At 37.4% G+C, this 19,010-nt stretch overlaps 2 long non-coding RNA genes and 3 other non-coding genes across 5 annotated transcripts; 1 reads left to right on the forward strand and 4 right to left on the reverse strand.

Moving 5' to 3' along the window:
* Positions 1-1,034: 1,034 nt before the first annotated feature.
* Positions 1,035-1,105, reverse strand: trnap-cgg (transfer RNA proline (anticodon CGG)). The gene has a single exon. It is a non-coding gene; the product is annotated as a tRNA-Pro (tRNA).
* Positions 1,106-2,396: 1,291 nt separating this feature from the next.
* LOC116676346 (U5 spliceosomal RNA) lies at positions 2,397-2,512 on the reverse strand. Its single transcript, XR_004328652.1, has one exon. It is a non-coding gene; the product is annotated as a U5 spliceosomal RNA (small nuclear RNA).
* A 4,246-nt stretch (positions 2,513-6,758) lies between these two features.
* trnar-ucg (transfer RNA arginine (anticodon UCG)) lies at positions 6,759-6,831 on the reverse strand. The gene has a single exon. It is a non-coding gene; the product is annotated as a tRNA-Arg (tRNA).
* A 2,011-nt stretch (positions 6,832-8,842) lies between these two features.
* On the reverse strand, positions 8,843-11,903 carry LOC116676343 (uncharacterized). The gene is made up of 5 exons (XR_004328649.1): positions 11,707-11,903; positions 11,507-11,594; positions 11,319-11,338; positions 10,346-10,514; positions 8,843-9,430 (listed from the first exon to the last, which is right to left on the reverse strand). It is a non-coding gene; the product is annotated as an uncharacterized LOC116676343 (long non-coding RNA).
* A 1,845-nt stretch (positions 11,904-13,748) lies between these two features.
* Positions 13,749-16,947, forward strand: LOC116676342 (uncharacterized). Its single transcript, XR_004328648.1, has 3 exons — positions 13,749-14,069; positions 14,590-14,818; positions 15,422-16,947. It is a non-coding gene; the product is annotated as an uncharacterized LOC116676342 (long non-coding RNA).
* Positions 16,948-19,010: the final 2,063 nt, after the last annotated feature.

A 19,010-nucleotide genomic window follows, 5' to 3' on the forward strand; every position in this document is an offset into this window, starting at 1 on the left:
AAGGACAATGCTACGGCTCCCTGGAACCCAAAGTACAACGCCACGGTCCCGGGGACTCGAAGGACAACACTATGGGTAAAACTGCACGGGTCCCCAGGACCCGAAGGACAACAAAAGGGTTAAGAAGTGCCTGGCTATCTCAGTCGGTAGAGCATGAGACTCTTAATCTCAGGTTCGTGGGTTTGAGCCCCACGTTGGGCTGTGATGTTTTAGAGAGTAGAATGCCTGAGTTCTGCACTGTATAATGTGGCTGTATTGGGTCTGTCAATCGCAAGAATAGCAGTTCCATCCCAGTGTAAAAATCCCTGTAATTTACCAGACTAAAATGTGCGTGCATTCTACAATCATGGCCTGTGCTGAACTCCTGTTCCTCAGATCAAACTAAAGTCTGGTGACAATGCATGTTCAAATTCTAAAACTTCAACCTATTGTTCTAGAACTGCAGCTTAACATTCTAGAACTACAATGTACCATTTTAGAACTGTAATTAACAGTTTAGGACCGCAACACTTGAAATTCTACAACTTCAACCTATTGTTCCAGAACTGCAACTTAACATTCCAGAACTGCAGGTTAACATTCATATTCGTAAAAAGAAATGCAGCTTGAGTCAGTTTCCCAATATCATTTGCCAACAGGAAACATTTGATACAGAATATTATACCAAAACACAGACTTGATTTGCCAGTAAAAAGTAATAGTAATATTGTGATGATTTGCCAAATAGGTGACACTTTCTCATCCATCACACTCAATAAATAAACCAATTATTTCAATCCATAACTCCACCTCTATGCAATAGTCTCATCCAGACCCTATCGCACCCTAAGGGAGAATCATAAACCTAGACCACCGAACAAGAGAGTTCTGTCCTGCTCGTTTGTTCCTCACATTTTACCCAGTTTTTCTATTGCGTGCAGTCGAAGCAGATATGAAAAATTGCCAACACATTGCCTGCTCCTATTCTGTGTTAAATTAACTGGATAAACTGGATTTAAAATTACAGATTAGGGTTTTAACAGCTCCTGCCATCAGGGCTCGTCGGGAGTTGAACCCGGGACCTCTCACACCCGAAGCGAGAATCATACCCCTAGACCAACGAGCCACTTAAAAGCCACATAAGTCTAGTAGATTGTCATGGGATGCTTTCATGGCTCCACGGCCCGATTCAGCTTTCCGATCTCATTTGACAACAGGAAACATTTGATACAAAATTGCAGGAGTACCTCATACCTTTTACCAGGTTCAGGTGGTTAATAGTTATGGTCAAATGAAGCTTCATTAAGCTTTCTGAACAATGGTCTTCATTTTGGGTTCAAATCCCACTTCTGACAAAAATTGTTTTCATTTGGAACTAACATCTAAGACATGATATTGGGAATAAAGAACATAGCAGTTCTTTGTATTCAAGAGGACATGAATGTGCACGAGAAACGCAATTGCAAGTACAGTGTTTTGTGAGCCTCTTTATTGTCCACACATATAAAGTTGACTGACTGTGATTTAACTGAGGGATTCGGTGAAAGTTATCTTTGTTTTGTAAAACTTTGGGTTGTGTACAAAACAGGAGAAAAGGGTTCTTTGTTGCATCCAGGCTGTTATGTATAACAGATAAAAAGCGCAAATTGACATCATTCCATCCAATACGGGCAAGACGGGGTTGACAGATAGATTTTAAAATCCACACAGATAAACAGTCATCGTAGCTGTTTGCAGAGATTAAACTGGGCCGTATAATGGCGATTAGACGAAAAGAGAGAAGTACTTCCACTCGTTGTTACTTGTCGTTGCTATGGGTAACAAGAGTTCACAGTCACACGTTTCCTTAGGGGCCCGTAGTGGATGAAATGGTAAAACATTTGGCCCTGGATGCATAGAATGCCTGCCATTTTGAGCGACAAAATGTGGGTGTCCTGAAAAAAAATCTTTAACTCTACCTCCCACACTTCTTCTTTTTGTTCCTTGTTATGTCTCGGCAAGAAGTATTATGGTTTTGGTTGTCTGTCCATCTCTACATCAGAATCAGAAAGTCTTTATAGATCCCGCAGGGAACTCTGGAAAAGAGTGCTCCTTCGAGCCAGATTTGAACCAGCAACCGAAGGATTTCAACTTTATGCCTCTACAGTCCTACACTCTAACAACTAAGCTATCGAACGGAGTCAATACAGGGTCCCCCTGGAGGGAGAAAAAAACATTCACATAAACTCGTAGATCAATTGACAAGTATCCCACCCATAAAAGAGATTCTAGCCATTTTTCAGTCAGGGGAGTCCGGTCGTCTCAGTCGCTGTCCACGGCCCATGAAAATTGGCAAGGATCTTGCTTCTATTATTTAGCTGCTGTTAAGAATCTGAGTCTAGTTAAGGACAGCATATTTGTTTTTCACAAGTACAAAAGGCTCGGCCAAAAGCAAAGCCCACCAAAAATAGTTTCAACTCATCGGCGTTCCCCTCCAAGGAAGTCTTTAGTAAAAGGGGAAAGACTTGTGCGTTATGAAGAGAAACCAGAGTGAGTACAGCCGTCTGTTCGAGAGCAGCAGAAAACCCTAGTGGTCCCAGTCCAAACCATCGCGGTAAGCCTCACTGGGTGTCCAAACTAAAATGATAAGAGGCACTTGGTAGAACTCCTTACTGATGTTTATATCTGTACTCACAATGCCCTTCTTTTAAAACACCAACCAATCTCAAGTGTCAAATGTGAATAATCACTAGGGATGAGCGATACAGCATTATCTGTATCTGTATCTGTATCTGTTTACCACATGAATTATCTGTATCCGGATCTGTACTCGGACTGGGCGGGGCCTAAACCGGAAGTGGTCAGATTTAACCCGGAAGTGGGTCAGGTTCTCTTGAAATGTGCGGGTCTTTAACCAGTATGTTATTTAAGCATGCAATTGATATGAGTTGATCAAAATTGTTATATTTATTGCTGATTTGAAAACTAAATCAAAATCAAGCTTCAGATCAAAGGTGTTCTCATGGTAACAAACAAACTATATACAGAACATTTTGCAACAATAATACAACACATGCGGTTGCAATTATGAAGTAAAATGTAATGAAAAAAGAGTTTTCATACTCATATAACTTTCTTTTTTAACTTGTTATTTTTGTATGTTCAGTTTGATTTTTTTTGTTTTTGGTTCTTTTTTATTTTTTTTATTTATTTTATTTCCACACAAGGTGTGTGTGTGTGTGTATGTGTTGTGTGTGTGGTGGTGTGTGTGTGTGTGTGAGTAAGAAGAGAGACCAGAGAGAGAGGGGGCGGGAGGGGGGGCAGCTGACAGTAAAAAAAAAAAAATCTCCGATGGCAGAGACGCAACTGGAGTCGCATTTAAAACAAGCAGCATGTCTGAAACCCACGTTCACCAGAAATCTACTGGTTACTATGTAAGGACTACAAACCCCACGTTCACCAGAAATTACTGGTTACTATGTAAGGACTACAAACCCCACATTCACCAGAAATCTACTGGTTACTATGTAAGGACTACAAACCCCACGTTCACCAGAAATCTACTGGTTACTAAGTCTGTAAGTACTAAAACCGAAGTTAAAAACAAACCTAAAGCTGAAGAAACCCTAAACGTTAACGGAACAGATCCGCAGACCGAATTGACTGAAGGAGCGCGAGCGGCGAGCGAGCGAGCGAGAGAGCGAGAGAGCGAGAGAGAGAGAAAGAGAGAGAGAGAGCGCATTTCTCCATGTTCTGTGTGTGTGTGATTGATCCGAGCGGGTTTGTAGCCGGGGGGGGGGGGGGGGGGGGGTGCGCTGTGACTATCACAGAACGCAGCGCGGCCAGTTGAGGAGTTGATTCAATCCGAGCACGGATATTGACTCATATTACTCGGATAATACTTGTACTCGGCAAAAGGCTTTATCCGTACCGGATACTCGTTTCAGCCGGATACTCGATCACCCCTAATAATCACTGTGTGAGTAATCAGGAAGCTCACATAAAAGAGTTGCAAGGTCTACCAAATGTTTAACTTTACAACCCGTAAGCTGTTGGAACCTTGTTGCCACAGATTCCTGACCTGAAGGTCTCATAAACAGAGCAGAGTGGCGTAGCGGAAGCGTGCTGGGCCCATAACCCAGAGGTCGATGGATCGAAACCATCCTCTGCTAATTACTGTGCTTTGTTTCAAAGTAAGTCTATTTCCTGTTTGTTGATGTTTAACAATGCATCTGTGTCTGAAGTGAAATCTCTGCAATGCTCATTGCATAATACAATAATATGCTACACAACAGTACAAGTACATAAATACAATAAAATAGAAACTGTAAAACAGGTACATTTAAAGTGTTTGTTGTGCTGTCTGATAGTCTGAGGTGTAAAAGAGAGAGCATACCGCTTAGTTTGTGTGACAGGAGGTCTTAGTCTACCACTACGTTCTATAACCCTACCAGTCAGATTACCACAGGAGGTAATATCTGTTGCAGCTCTTTTAAAGACTCTACCATAATACCTGCTGGAGATGACAGGTCCTCATACATGTAAAGCATGAGCTCTACCACTGAGCTACATCCACTGAAGATTTTTACTTTTTTTAAACTTTTTTTCCGAAATAAACTTAGACCTATCTTTATTAATCCTTTTGGGATGACTCACCGCAAAGAAATTGAAATATTACGAAATAGAAGAAGAAACCTGGGTAAAACATGTAATGTTAAGGTTGTATATGGCTTCAAAACCTGTAAATGCAACTGTGGTGGCTGGAAATCAAACCTGGGCAAAATGCTTGCACTGCTAAAGGTATAAATCCTAGTTGAAAAGTAACACACCTGTTGCTTTTCTGCTGCTTTCTGCTCTGTTGATAAATTGGTTAGTAGTAGTTACCAGACACGAGCAAAGCACAAATCGTAGTGCACTGCCTGTGTCTGTGGATCCTCGTGGAGGCAGCTTGTAACATTGATATGCTCCCTTATTTGTGCCATAACAAATATCTAATATTTCATCAAATCTGGTTGGGCGAGTAACCTTTTGGGCTAATCTTGACAAATAAAGCAAGTAACCACACAATAAAAACTACTGCGATGGCTGGGAAAAACCAGGTCAACTGCTTGGAAGGTAGCTATGCTCTCCACCATACCACCATCGCTTGACAACGCAGCGTTCACTGAAAATCTTGTAACACATCTGGGCATTGAGACTCAAAATGGGCTCTATCACTGAGCTACAGCCCCTGAAGATTTCAGATGTTTTTTGACTTTTTTGTGAGATCACTGAATAAGAGAAGAAACCTGGGTGGAATATGTAATGTTAATGTTGTATATTGCTTCAAAACCTGGTGGTCAAATCAAACCATGGCAAAATGCTTGCACTGGTATTGTATAATTCAAAGTTAAAAAGTAACATGACTCAAAGAAAGCTACTGCGATGGCTGGGAATCCAGTGATCTAACTTCAATTCTTAGTTAAACCTCTTTTTAAGCCACAGCACAGGTGAAAAAGACAATTGAAAGCTGTGGGGAAGGGGGGTTCCAAAGCTAATAGACCATTCAACAAGCAGTTCTGATGAACTAGACTGGTCCATTCAGGATGAGCACTGTATACTCTGACTGCAGCAACACAAGTTCAAATTTCAGTGATACCTAATTTTTATGGTGATTGTGAGACTGAATGCAAAGTGTGTATCCCCCCATGTAACTCAAAGCCTATCACTTCCAGTCAATACTGTCAAATTTGGAACTCCTTCAAGTTACATTAACAACCAGGTGACTCCTCAACATGCCCCCACCAACGTACTGTTTACAGTCTAAATGGCCAAGGACATTAAACCTGTAAGCTCACTTTAAACTAAATGTGGAAAGTTGAAAGGTTGATTTTTTTCACCTATACTGTGACTTAAAACACATTCCACCGAGATTTGCACTCAGATTGCTGGATTCAGAGCCCAGATTGCTAACCATTACACCATGGAACCTTTAAAAGTGTTGCAAGTGTTTGCTTGACAGTTTCTTTCATAATATCCACATACTATTGATATGATATGATATTGAAGGCACACAACAATCACAACGCAGATGAAAAAGCAACAATTATTGGCCAACTTAAGTCATTTAGTTAGCTAAGCATTCAGAGGATGTGGGAAAAGGCAAGTCAAGAACAGGTTTTCCAAAAGTAGAATGGGAGCCAGAGCGTTCCTCTCCTGTGGAACCAGGTTCCAGTTTGGGTTCAGGAGGCAGACACCATCTCCACATGTAAGAGTAGGCTTAAGACTTTCCTCTTTGATAAATCCTATAGGTAGGGCTGGCTTGGGTGAGTCCTGAACCATCCCTTAGTTGTGCTGCTATAGGCCTAGACTGCCGGGTGACTTCCCATGATGCACTAGGTACCTCTCTCCTCCTCCTTCTCTCCATCTGTATGCAACCTCATATGCCTTTGAGATACAAGAACTTCTTCACTTGCGTAAATGGCCTGTTTGTGCATACAAAAGGTGGAATCAGATGATCTTGGGTGTAGGGTTTGGTGATTTTATTACCCCTAAAGTGTCTGCAGGTGCTTAGCATTATTAGCACCACACTCAAACCATCTGAGCTAACCAGCCTGCTTTTTAAGTGTTTGAAAAAGAAAGATTTCCGAAACAAACCAGGCGAAATCAAGCAAAATTGGGCCAGTTCTGGATGGGTTCCTGGTTGTGAATGGTTTGTAGGGACTGCATATGTTTCGGCTTGCAAAAAGACACGGAAAGCATAGCTATAGAGTCCAAACCAAAATGCTACCATTCTGTTTCTGGAGGTAGACAGGAGTTTCTAACCACGAAGGGACTTGAACCCTCAATCTTCTGATCCGAAGTCAGACGCCTTGTCCATTAGGCCACATGGTTGCAAGAAAAGGTAATATTTCCAAATCTGAACTGCCATGGTTTATCTGAAATTCAGGAGCGAGGTAACATTTTAAAAAAAGGCAGACTAATTAGGTGGCCAGTTAGCTTTTGTTGAAGGAAATAGATTGAATGCTAGGCACATCAGTTACCTGTGACTCATATTGCACTTACTGATCAGACAACCTTACAACTGTTTGTTTTTGGCCTTGCTACAAAAGACGTGGAAAGTAGAGCTATAGAGATTGAGACTTGTTTTGCGCTAATGGCAAATTTGTGCAAACAAAAGGTGGATACAGATGCTCTTGGGCGTAGGGTTTGGCGATTTTAGTACCCCTTAAAGTGTCTGGCGGTGCTTAGCATTTTAGCACCACACTCAAACAATCTGAGCTAACCGGCCTGCTTTTTAACTGTTTAAAAAGAACAGATGTCCAGAAACAATTAAGGCCAAATTGAGCAAAATTGGCCAAGTTCTGGATGAGCTGGATGAGTTGTACACTTTGGCAATTCTGAACACTTTCAGACACTGTTGTCTCATGTAAGTAACATGCACAAGTCTTTAAAAGAATTGTGGCTGTTTTTCATGCAGGTTTGCATCATAACAATGCGGGTGCTATCTCTAAATGAACAATGGCCAACCTACATCCATCTTTATAGTACCCAAATCTCTGTGCTGATCTCCCTGCTTGGATGGCAAGTCATCTGGTGGATTTTTCCCGTCAAGAGGAAGCGGATCAAGAGGGAGAGTTGTTTTATTGTTTTCACCAGCAATAAAGTTTATTTGTCCACAAATTGCAATAGGTTATCAACCTTTTCAGCGAAAAAGAATACCACACACTGTAAAAAAAAAAACTGTGAAAAAACGGTAATATTCCGGCAGCTGGGGCGCCAAAAAATTACCGTAAAATAACGGTAAAACCTAATCACGTAAAATTACAGTAATTTTCCATAATGAAATAACAGAAAATATCTTTAATCTTACATTTATTTGTATGTAATTATTGGGCTTTTTAATGTTTAAAAAAGGACATTTACCCTTTTAAAACAATTAAATTACCTATAAATACAGTCAAACACTGCTATAATACAAATAATCTGTCTTAAAATTGCGGAAAAGTGCCACTATTATTTGAGTTTTATAATATAATTTTATGTAAAAATCATGTTATTTGACACATCTTAAATGTAATAACGCGTTATATCACCCCCAAAACATTTGATTTTACTTTTTTAAAATGTCAAAATACTGTTGTAAAACGGATAATAAGCTTTATATTTACAACAACCTACCCTTAATTTAAGATCGTATCAAGTTTATTACAAGTTTTTACATGTAAATTTACAAATAAATCCTGTGTATATAATTGATTTTTAATGTGAAAAAAGCATACTCTGCCATAAATACAATTAATTTACCGTTAAAAAAACACAAAAAACAGTTATTAAACAAATATGTACAAGTATAATTACAGCAATTTACCATTCATTTTAGAATCTATTAAGTATAATACGAGTCTTTATATGTATTTTTACATAAAGTTCATGTATATTTATTTAATCTTCAATGTAAAATAAGCATACTTGGCCGTAAAAACAGTGGATTTGCTTTTAAAAAGAGAACCAAATACTGTTATTAAACAAGAATGTGAGTACAATTACAGCAATCTACCAAGTAAAAGGTGTTTTTAAATGCAATTTTACATGCAAATCATGTACATTTAATTCATCTTTAACGTTAAAAACGTATGCCCAGCAATGGATTTACCTTTGTTTAAAAGTCCAAATACTGTCAAAGAAATATTGATTATAGCAACAACCTGCTGATAATTTTGTCAAATTTCATAACACTGCTATAATACTCATAACTAAATGTATATTTATAAACATTCAACCTGAAAATGTAATGGACAATTTCTAAAATATTGAGCTATAACAAAGCAGTTAAATGACAATCTATAAAAAGGAGATTTAGCTTAACAATAACCGCTCTTAGAAACAACCAGGACACACTTACTACTGTTCATTGTGTATTTTATTCTGTCGACCAACAGATAAGAATAGAAAACAGTTAATGCTCTAGCAACATACTTGCTTACAAAGCTTAACGTTGCATGGCTACATACTGCTAGCAGTCCAAAAATTGCCTGCTTCAGTTCAAGAACAGTTTACAGTAGGTTCAGCTAATGTTCACAGTGAAATAAAAACACAAAGCAAGCAATAAAATGTAAAAGTCAGTCTGGTACTTTAAAAACTGAAGGTACTGAAGAAGCCTATAATTTAAAAGTAGTAACATTACTGTGAACCAATTCTATATTCGAAAGATGGTTACAACGTGTACCTAGTATTCATCTGGGTCAAAGTGGTACTATTTGACAACAATTAAAGAACACTCAAGAATATGAGAATGAGACCAACATGAACTGTGCAACTAGGGACATTGGATTGCAATGGTCTCCCTTCTGAAAAGTTTCTTTTTACTCCCTCCATTCATAGTTCAAGTTTTGTTATCAGGGAAAGAACCTTTGGACTGACCGCCAGCTGCTTTCTGGTAGCATTCTTCTCCACTTTCCATCCCTTGTCTGGGTTGATCTTGAAAAGGCATCTATCAAATGAAATGCATCAAACAATTTCAGTAATAAAATGTGGACTCCTGTATTATCCACACACACACACACACACACACTGTATATACTGTACATATATACACACAGTCATCTTGACATGAGGATGAATCAGGAATAAATTTAAAACATATCGACGTGCCAAATTCTACATTTGGATGTATTATGTAAAAAAGAAAACAGTACAATGTGATAATTCACCTGTCAAATTCATACCAAAAAAAAATAAAAAAGAGCCACCAGCAGTGTGAGATGTGTATCATATACAGTAGTATCTTAACAATTGATTTATCAATGAGCAGACATTATCGAGTATACCATTTCACTCACTTTTTTATTTTAAACCCGCCCTTTCCATATTTTTCACACAACACAGCGAGGAGGCATATTGGCACAATACTGACCACTGTATCTTAAAGTAACATAAGATAAAGTGGCTTATTGCAGACCAGCTGCTCACTGTGCTGCTGAGGCCAACACACAGTTGTTACTTCACACATCTCAGCTGACACTTGAGGAGGCATAAGCGGACTATCGTCTCTTAAGATCAAAAGTAGAATAACCCGACAGAATGGGCCGGGGTTGGCTTGTTAGCATGCTAAATTCAGTAAATATCTCTGCAATACAATACATAGATGTCTTGACATGGCATTAGAACTCTTAATCTCACTTATTTTGTTGAGAAGGTCAGTTCATTTAAGAAGTATATTAATACACACTCTACAGTTGAGAAAATGTAGTGAAAAAGACAAAGGCTGTGACAGCAAGGCAAAGTTGTGAAATCCTGTCCTATGCAAGGCTTCTTTATTAAATTGCATCATATTTTAAAGAGATAACTAACTTTCTGGTCATTCAATGTCTGTTTTGATATTTTAAATAGACTTTCGCTTTCTTACCTCTGCAAGAACTCCAATGTTGCTCCTTGGGCTGCTGTGTAAGAGATGTTCAGGCAGTAGCACGTGGCAAACATCAAAACAAGAGCATCAGTGAAGGCATTGATGTGGCCTTTCACAATGGTCTGGTCCACAGAAAGCATGAAGTAATCTGCTGCCATAGGAGAACTTCCTGTTGTAAACATACAAAAGACAGGGGATCTGTATTTTTGAGACTGTGCTCAAAGACCATAACATCCAGTAATTATTCAATAAGTTTGTAAAGTAAAATTAGATTTAACAAAAGCACACGAAACACATGAAAAAACATTGCAACTGGTAGGAGTAGAATCACCAAAGGCCAAACAATACAATATCATCATTCCATATACATGGGGTAGATAATGTTGGAGAAACTAGCAATAGATAGCAAACTCCAATGGGATGTTTTCCAAAAAGCAATAAAATCAAAAATCTAGGATTTGTTCATTATATCAACCTTTCGTTAACAAAAAGTATAAGTACAAGCTTTAGAAAACTGAGGCTCACTAGGCGCTGAAGGAAGACAGTATGCACCAGAGACATGAAGAGCTGTGGAGTGTTTGTGCTTTCTGGATAGGTGGGACGTTAAGACCATTTCACTGAAAAAGTCTTGTCACAGTTTTTGAACGGGCATTGCACCTCCTCTCTTTTTGAAGCATGAGATTTCACGTGACACAAAAGATCTTTTAAATCAATCAACTCTTACAATGAGTAAGTTCACATTAAAATGGTGCCTGCAAAGTCTCACACTATGACACATAAGATGTCTGTCGATGATGACTGTAAACATGGCATTTAAATGAATTATAATTTCTAAAGTGAGACTTTCAACATGCATACTGGTAATGAGCCTCATTTCTGTGTAACCCTTGATGTTGTACGTAGTAACCTTTTAGGGTTTTCACAGACACCTGACAAGTGAACTTTGAACATTTGAACATAGCAAAACACTCACCTCTCACTTTGTCAGCAAATCTGTTGAGACAGAAAAGAAAGTATGAGGCAATTTTAATTTAGAAATCTGCCAAAAAAAAAAAAAAAAATGCATTGTAAACTATTTTGTTTAAGTACCGTTAGCTAAATAGGTAAAACAGGTAACACTATCTCAACCTAACCACATTATACTAGTGAGCCAACACTTACTGTAACGTTGCTTCATTTATTTGACACCGTTAACCACGTTCACGTCGAGGTTCAGGTCCCAGGTTACAAAGTTAGCACGTTTGCCAAGCTGGAGTAAAGTTAAAGTTGGTAAATGATTAACAAGCTAACATTTATGCTAACTAAAGTTACCAAGCTTGAATGAGTAACGTTAATACAGTTTATATTTCGGGCTTACGTACCTTGTAGTTCTTGTTTACGTGCAGACTGTCAATGGCATCTTATCCAACCTGAATTTCACACACGTTGCACTTAAAATTCGCTTTCTTCCATACTGTTTCCAACGGTAAAACAGCCGCGGCTCCTCTCTTGCTCCGGACTCGTTCTCTGTCTGTCTCCTTCCCGCTGTATCCACCGCGCTTTCTAACGTAACCCCTCCCACTCAGACGTTGCCGTTGTTCTTTAAAATTATTGGAAGGTTCGCACATTTAGAGTCACGTGTCCCAAAATCTCCCGCTCCTGACTTTAAAGAGATGAAAGTTGTCTTTGAAGTTGACCGCTGTCTGCACCTGGCAGATCCGTTAACGACTCTGTCCACACGATGGTTCCTGATTTAACCCTTTCAAGTCTTTTGCACTGTTTCATATATTTTTAAGATACTGCAATCCAAGAAGCTATTTACAATTCCTCACATGGAAAAGCTTCTCCATGTCGTTGAATTTGAAAAAAAGCAGTCTTACTTTTTAATAAGAATTTTGTTTGTGCAAGATATCCCAATTTCACTGTCCAGATTGGAATTTACAAAGGCAGACAGACACATATGAAATTATAAATTCTGAACGACACAAAGAGTGGTTATTTGGAAATAACCACTTATTTGACCGCAGACTGACCCAAATCAGATTTTTTTTGTGACTTAGACCAGATTTTATAACAATAAGTCACATAAAATGGAATGTTTTCTAGTTTGAATTTGGGCTGCATATGTAATCATAATGAGATACAGCTAGGCTTTTTTTGAAATGTTACCTCAGTCTTGACAGTCAAATCAGTATTCATGCGACTGATGTCAGTCTAGATCAGGGGTCTCAAACTCAGGGGGCTGAAGTGAAACCTGAGCAAATGCTCCAGTTACTGTACTTTTTACTTAAGAAATTATCAGACAGCTTTAATTTACTATTTATTTCACAGAAACACATTAAAAGGTTCAAAATATGTTGATAATGGTATCACAAAAGTAGAATATTGCACTTTCTTGGAGTGCTGTAATGTAGCTGACCACAAAAGTCACATGGCATGTCTTTGCATCTTCTTTTACACTACAATCTAATATGCAGCACATTTAAAAATAGGACAATCAATCAAAAAATCTGATGTGGGCAATAATTAAAGCCTGCAGTGTGAATGTAGTTTAACAGTTGTCTTTACTAACGACCCATTTTTAACACCACAACAGTGAAGGACTGATGCATCCATGACCACATAATGTCCAGACACTACACTATCAGGGCTGCTTTCATATGAAGTCATATTGTCCCATCAGAACTACCTTTCAAGAGTTGATTATGTTTTTTATGAAAGTAATCATGCTATGTAGCAACACAGGAAAGGCATATATATGGAAATAATCTGGAAAATCAAGACCTGTAGACTTGTTTCTGTCAGGTGAAAGTATCAATCAGAGCTACAGTAGCTTTGTGATAATAAGCATAAGTGAAGTCAGAGTTCTGAGGAAATGCCAGATGAAAACAACACTTCAAAGGTGCAGAAAAATTATACATAAATATTTTTACATTTTACTTATTTAGCTGACGCTTTTATCCAAATTGACTTACAATTGTTACATATGTCAGAGTTCACATCTCTGGAGAAAGTTCAGGGCGCAGTGGTGGATGTATCGCAGTGGGATTTGAAACCAGGTTTCTTACACCAAAGGCATATGTCTTTACTCTTTACTGAGTTTGTGCACAGTTAGTTGGAGTATACTAAAACAAAGTAGCCAGAAATATTTTGTCATAACCAAATAGGCCTACTAGTGAAAATATTCAATATTTACTGCAGTGCTTATGCCTTTTGTCAGTTTAAACACAATCTAATAAGTTATTTTGATTTGCTTGAAAAGAGAATAGTAACATAGTGTGTGAAGTGCTTTATTAAATGGCATATATTTTAACAGAAACAGTGGCTTTAGGGTTCGGGTTGCGGCAGACAGGCAGTCATTTGAAATGGAATGAAGCCCACCCCCGGCATTCGCGGCATGACAGTGTTGGAACACGTCCCACACTCTGGTCCGGTTGGTGACAGTAATGTGCGAATGCGCATGTGTATGACTGCGCGGTGCTTTTAGTAGGTAGTAAGTTCTGTGGTCTTCCTGCGCGGCTTTCTGTGGCGTTAACGTTGCATTTGACTTTTTCAAATGAACAAAACAAATTAAACAATGTCATTAACAAAATATATTCAGAGATTTTACGACGGTAAAACAGCCGCAATCCAGTAGGAAACATTGCTGGAGGAAGAGTATTTTTCAGAACGAGGACATTTTTTGCGACGTAAAGGAGGAGTGGGGCGCCATTGAAGGATTGGAGCAGCACAGAACACATTTCACGTAAGTGTTTTAATTAACAAAATGATTTCTATTCACTAACCAACATATTCGGTTCTTTAAAGAAACGTCAGCCAAAGATTTACAGAACGGTATACGGTAATGTTAAAAGTTGCAAAACGAACTCCTTCCAAGTTAAGCTAACATTAGCTTATCAAAAGTGACATACACGGTTTGTAAGTTCTGCAAAGCATAATTTTCTTGGTTTATTTTTCATGTTAAAATTCTTATAATGCATCTTGCAAAACATTTGATTTCACTGTGGACATGTCAAAAGCTATGGTGCTTTTATGACCGTGGCAGCACTTCAAAAGCAATAGCAAGCATATATGTGTGTAACCAGTGCCACAAACACATGGACAGAAATGCTTAAGCTACACGTTAGCTATCTCATTGTTATTTAGATATTTTGATTATATCTTAATAACTAATCTAATATGCATTAATATCTAATAATGACAAAGCAAATTCATATCTCGTTATTGAGGTTTAGCTATACTTTTTGTTCTGTGTTTATATGCAGACTTAAGAAGACCCAGCCGGCCACCTGTTCACCTGAGGGAGAAAGCCCTGTCTTCAGCCCTGTCTTCCACCTGTCTTCAGCCCTGTCTTCCACCTGTCTTCAGCCCTGTCTTCCACCTGTCTTCAGCCCTGTCAAATAACCATTCCATGTGGCAGCAGCATGTTGGTGGACAAGTTCCAGGCGCCATGGGAAAAAATGAGGCCCTCTCTTGTAAGAGACATTGTTGCTGGTAAGAGCCCTTCTATAACTTCATCTTGAACAGCTGTGAACAGGAGTGGCACCTGGTGTGGTCTTAGTTTAGGGTGGGTACTGAAACGCTGACAGGAGTGGCACTCGGTGGGGTCTTTGGCTGCTGTAGCCCATCTCTTTTTAAGGTTGTGCGTTCAGAGATGATATTCTGCATACCTTGATTACGGTTACATTCCATTTCAATGATGGCCTCCGACAATTATGAAAACAAAATAGTTGAGGTAAAACGATTATTGTGCCACACTCAGGTTCGCAATATTCTTTCTTTTTCATTTGAATTATATCCAAGGAAATCCACTGTTAAAAATACAAGTTTTAAAAAAAAAGGATAAATAAATGGATGATGTTTCCAAAGTCGATAAGTAATAGTCTTAAATAATTGTGATCTCAATATTGACCAAAATAATTATGATTAAGATTTTTTGCCATAATCGAGCAGCCCTAACCTTGGTTGTAATGAGTGGTTACTTAAATTAATGTTGCCTTTCTACCATCTTGAACCTGTCTGCCCACTCTTCTCTGAAATCAATATGATATTTCGTACAATATATGAACACACACTGAATATGTATTCCCTTTTCAGGATGTTGGAGACGTACCAGGAGGAAGTGGCTCTTCGGGCAGTAGTCAATGAGAAGCAAGTGCCTTCAGGAATCACCTTTTTCAAACTCCCCACACGTCATTTATACTCAACCTTTAGGTTTTTATGTGTTACAGACCTTGGATAGATATACTGAGGATTTGGTTTGCCGTTAATTTTGCTTTCTAATTTAGCTACCTTAAAAAGCTTAGTGGTTACTTAATGTCATTCAGAGGTTTTGTAGTATAAAGTCAGAAGAGTAAAACAAATTTTACTTTGGGCTTGCATGCTGTAAACTGGCATATAAATTGATTTATTAAGACTGCCCTAAATGTTTCATATATTGTACAGTGTGCTATGAATGGTACAAACTATTTAACAAGATATGTTAACATTTTCTGCTTGGGTTTTGTTTGTATCACATTCCTGTCTTTTTCCCATTGATTTTCATTGAATTGGAAAACCAACTTAATTGTGGACGTAACCAACTCTATGTAAATCCAGTGCACACAGCTTTAGAAAGTCATATAATATAAAATTGAATCAAGAAAGTGAGGAAATCTTATAATTGTACATGGTAGTTCACTTACAGTCCTATCAAAGCAAAATGGCAACATTCATAGCTTTATGTTGACCCAGTTGGTTTTGAAAGTAAATATCTGAAAATGCTATCAATAATGTAAATAAAATTAGATGTTTTTGTTTTATGAAGGATTTTAGTTGTACTTTTTTATATGGGGGTGGAAATGTTTAAGCTGAAATGTTTGACTTAAAAAGGGGCTGTATGCTGCTGCATTTCAAGTCCTATTTTGTAGTCTTGTGATCACTGTGTAATAGCTTCCGCTAGCTAGTTTTAGATGTAAACTCCAACATTAACATTAGTACAGATGCTTTGGACGGCTGGTTCAAAGGCAGCGTATAACAGCTGCTGCTGCAAGCTATTGTTTGCAACAGCTAGCATTTACAACAAGTAAAGCTATCTGTCCATCAGGAAACTTTATAAATCACAGCATTGAGGCAGAGCAGCCAGAGGACTTCAGAATGAAAACCAGAAAACATGTATACCTTTTCTTCATAACCGTACTAGCACTTTCTGTGTGACACACTGAACGCGCTCCAACTCAATTCTGTCGTCCTGTGCTTTCTGGATGGACTGGGCCGATGGGGCAGCGCTGTTCCTGTGTTTTGTGGGTGTGACCTGTGTGCTCAGCCAGCAGCCAGATATAGGAAACTGGCTCAGTGTGTTGTCACACAGAGCCAAGACTAAAGAAAACTGCTGAAAACAATTCTGAACACTGGGTGATCAGATTTTTTGTCTCACAGGGATTTCTTTTAAATATGTTTAGCTCATTATTTGACGCTTTGGCCATGTTTAACATGAACATCTGGCATTGTAACATCATAGATATGAAGGTCTCCTTTAACAAATAGTATAAATCAAAAGAGGTTTCTGGGCTCTATTCTAACATAAATTAATAGTATATACTACTACACTGTAATATAAATTGTCAATGTGGAAATTTAAGTAAATTAACAAGCAAATCTATATAAAATTACTGAACGAATATCTTTTACTGTCAATTGTCACTAATTGCACCTACTTTTAGTAATGTTTTTACCGTATCAAATCTTAATACTTAGATTTAGCTTTATAATAACTCAAATATTTGTGAATATATGATACATTCTGATAGTGGTTTTACAAACTTATGTGAAAACAATACATTTTCTTTTTGTGTGTGTAATTACAGTGATTGTGGCAGTTTTAAATGACAAAAACTGTATTTTTACAGTTTAATACTGCTTATAGACAGTTTAAAAATGCTTATAGACATTTTTACTCTGACTAAAAAAGCAATTTTCCAAGGTATTTGTTTTCAAAATAATGAATTTTTCCATAATTTTACGAGGTATTCGTCAATTCACAAGTATTCTATGTAACATGACAGAAAAAATACTTTTTGTTGCTGTTAATTACCACTAATTCTATCAACTTTTAGCAGTGTTTTTACAGTATTAAACTTAAATTTAACAGTTTTATCTTATAAATAAAAAAATAATATTTGTGAAAATACAATGAATTTAGAATGTATTTTTAAAGTAATTTTATGTGAAAAAACATAAATTTTCTGTAAAATAATGATAATGCTATGTTTATTCACAGTTACAGCTTTTTTCCGTTATTTTACTTTAGACATTTAAATTCACAGTTTATTATTGTAATTTATTGTTTTTTTTCTGTATTTAAAAAATACAGAAAAAAACTGTAAATTTAACAGGAAAAAGTACGTAAAATTACAGATTTTTTTTACAGTGTATGTTACAAGCGATCATGTCAATATAAAGCATTTATTTATACTTATATAGTTATCACATGTATTGTATAATCACTTGTATATATATATTTATTACATATTTATAGGACTTATTTATTCTATTTATTGCCCATTTTATATGTGGGTTACATTAGTCTTTAGTGTATGTAAGTATATGATTATTTGTTGCAATTAGTAAGTTATAGTTGTGTTGTTTGAAAGGCCTTTTCTGCTTTTGTATTGATGCCTTAGTTCTTATGTTCTGTTGTACATGCTGTAAATGTGATGTGTTTTGTATTTTATGTAAAAAATAAAAATAATGGGAAAATATGTATTAAGTTGTATTAACGTATACATATAAAGACTGATACAAAGCCACCCTCTGGCGTGGAGCCAGAACCATACAAACCCAGGAAGTGGACATCACCCTGGAAAATATTTCTAGAATATTTAAGGTTGAAAGAAAATGTCAAAAAAAGTGTAGGTGTATCCGAGAAGAGGTCATTTTGACATTAATGTTTAATTGTATTTAACATCAGTCCAGCAAATTGAATATAGGTGCCTGTTTATATAAAGACGTTGTTTTACAAACTTTGGCTTTACACAATAAAGGTTAGGCATAATATTGGTTTAGCCTAAATTTAGTCTAGAAATAAATAGGGTAACGTTAAGTTAAGGAGGCTGGAATGCCCAAACACGGCAACAAAGTAAGGTTATGTTTACAATGAGCTCCTGTTAAAATAGTTTTTATAGGTAAAATTGCATGGTATGCAGTGCCTTATGATGATGTAATTTGAGTGACACTGATATGTTGAGCACACCTTCTCTGTGAGTTTTTTTCCAAGTAGGCCTAGCAGCAAAATCAGTAGTTTTAGTTTTAGTGTTTTCTGAGCCTGTTAGCGCCAAATTGGGTGTAATTGGCAGACAGGAGCAAAATTGCGCGCGTTTCCATTCAACACATAGATCACAGCTGCAAACTTATCTGTAGAAATTGTATTCTGTGATTCCCAATAATTTTAACACTGGTAAATAATTCTTAATCTTCACCCACCAAACGGCGCCGTTATTATTTTTACTTTGTCATTTTCATTACTTGAAATGTACAGTAGAATCCTTTTTTAAGGATTGACATGGTCCCTGTTTCTCCTGCTGAAAGCAGTTTGTTATTTACAAGGATTTTAAATAATGAGAGACATGGTATAGATAGGTTTTGATATAGTGAGAATAAAATCTGGAAGAGTCTTTTTACTCTGCCTGTGTGAGTGAGGCAGAGAGAG

The sequence above is a fragment of the Etheostoma spectabile genome, unplaced genomic scaffold (genome assembly GCF_008692095.1).
Source record: "Etheostoma spectabile isolate EspeVRDwgs_2016 unplaced genomic scaffold, UIUC_Espe_1.0 scaffold00003076, whole genome shotgun sequence".
NCBI classification, from domain to species: domain Eukaryota; kingdom Metazoa; phylum Chordata; class Actinopteri; order Perciformes; family Percidae; genus Etheostoma; species Etheostoma spectabile.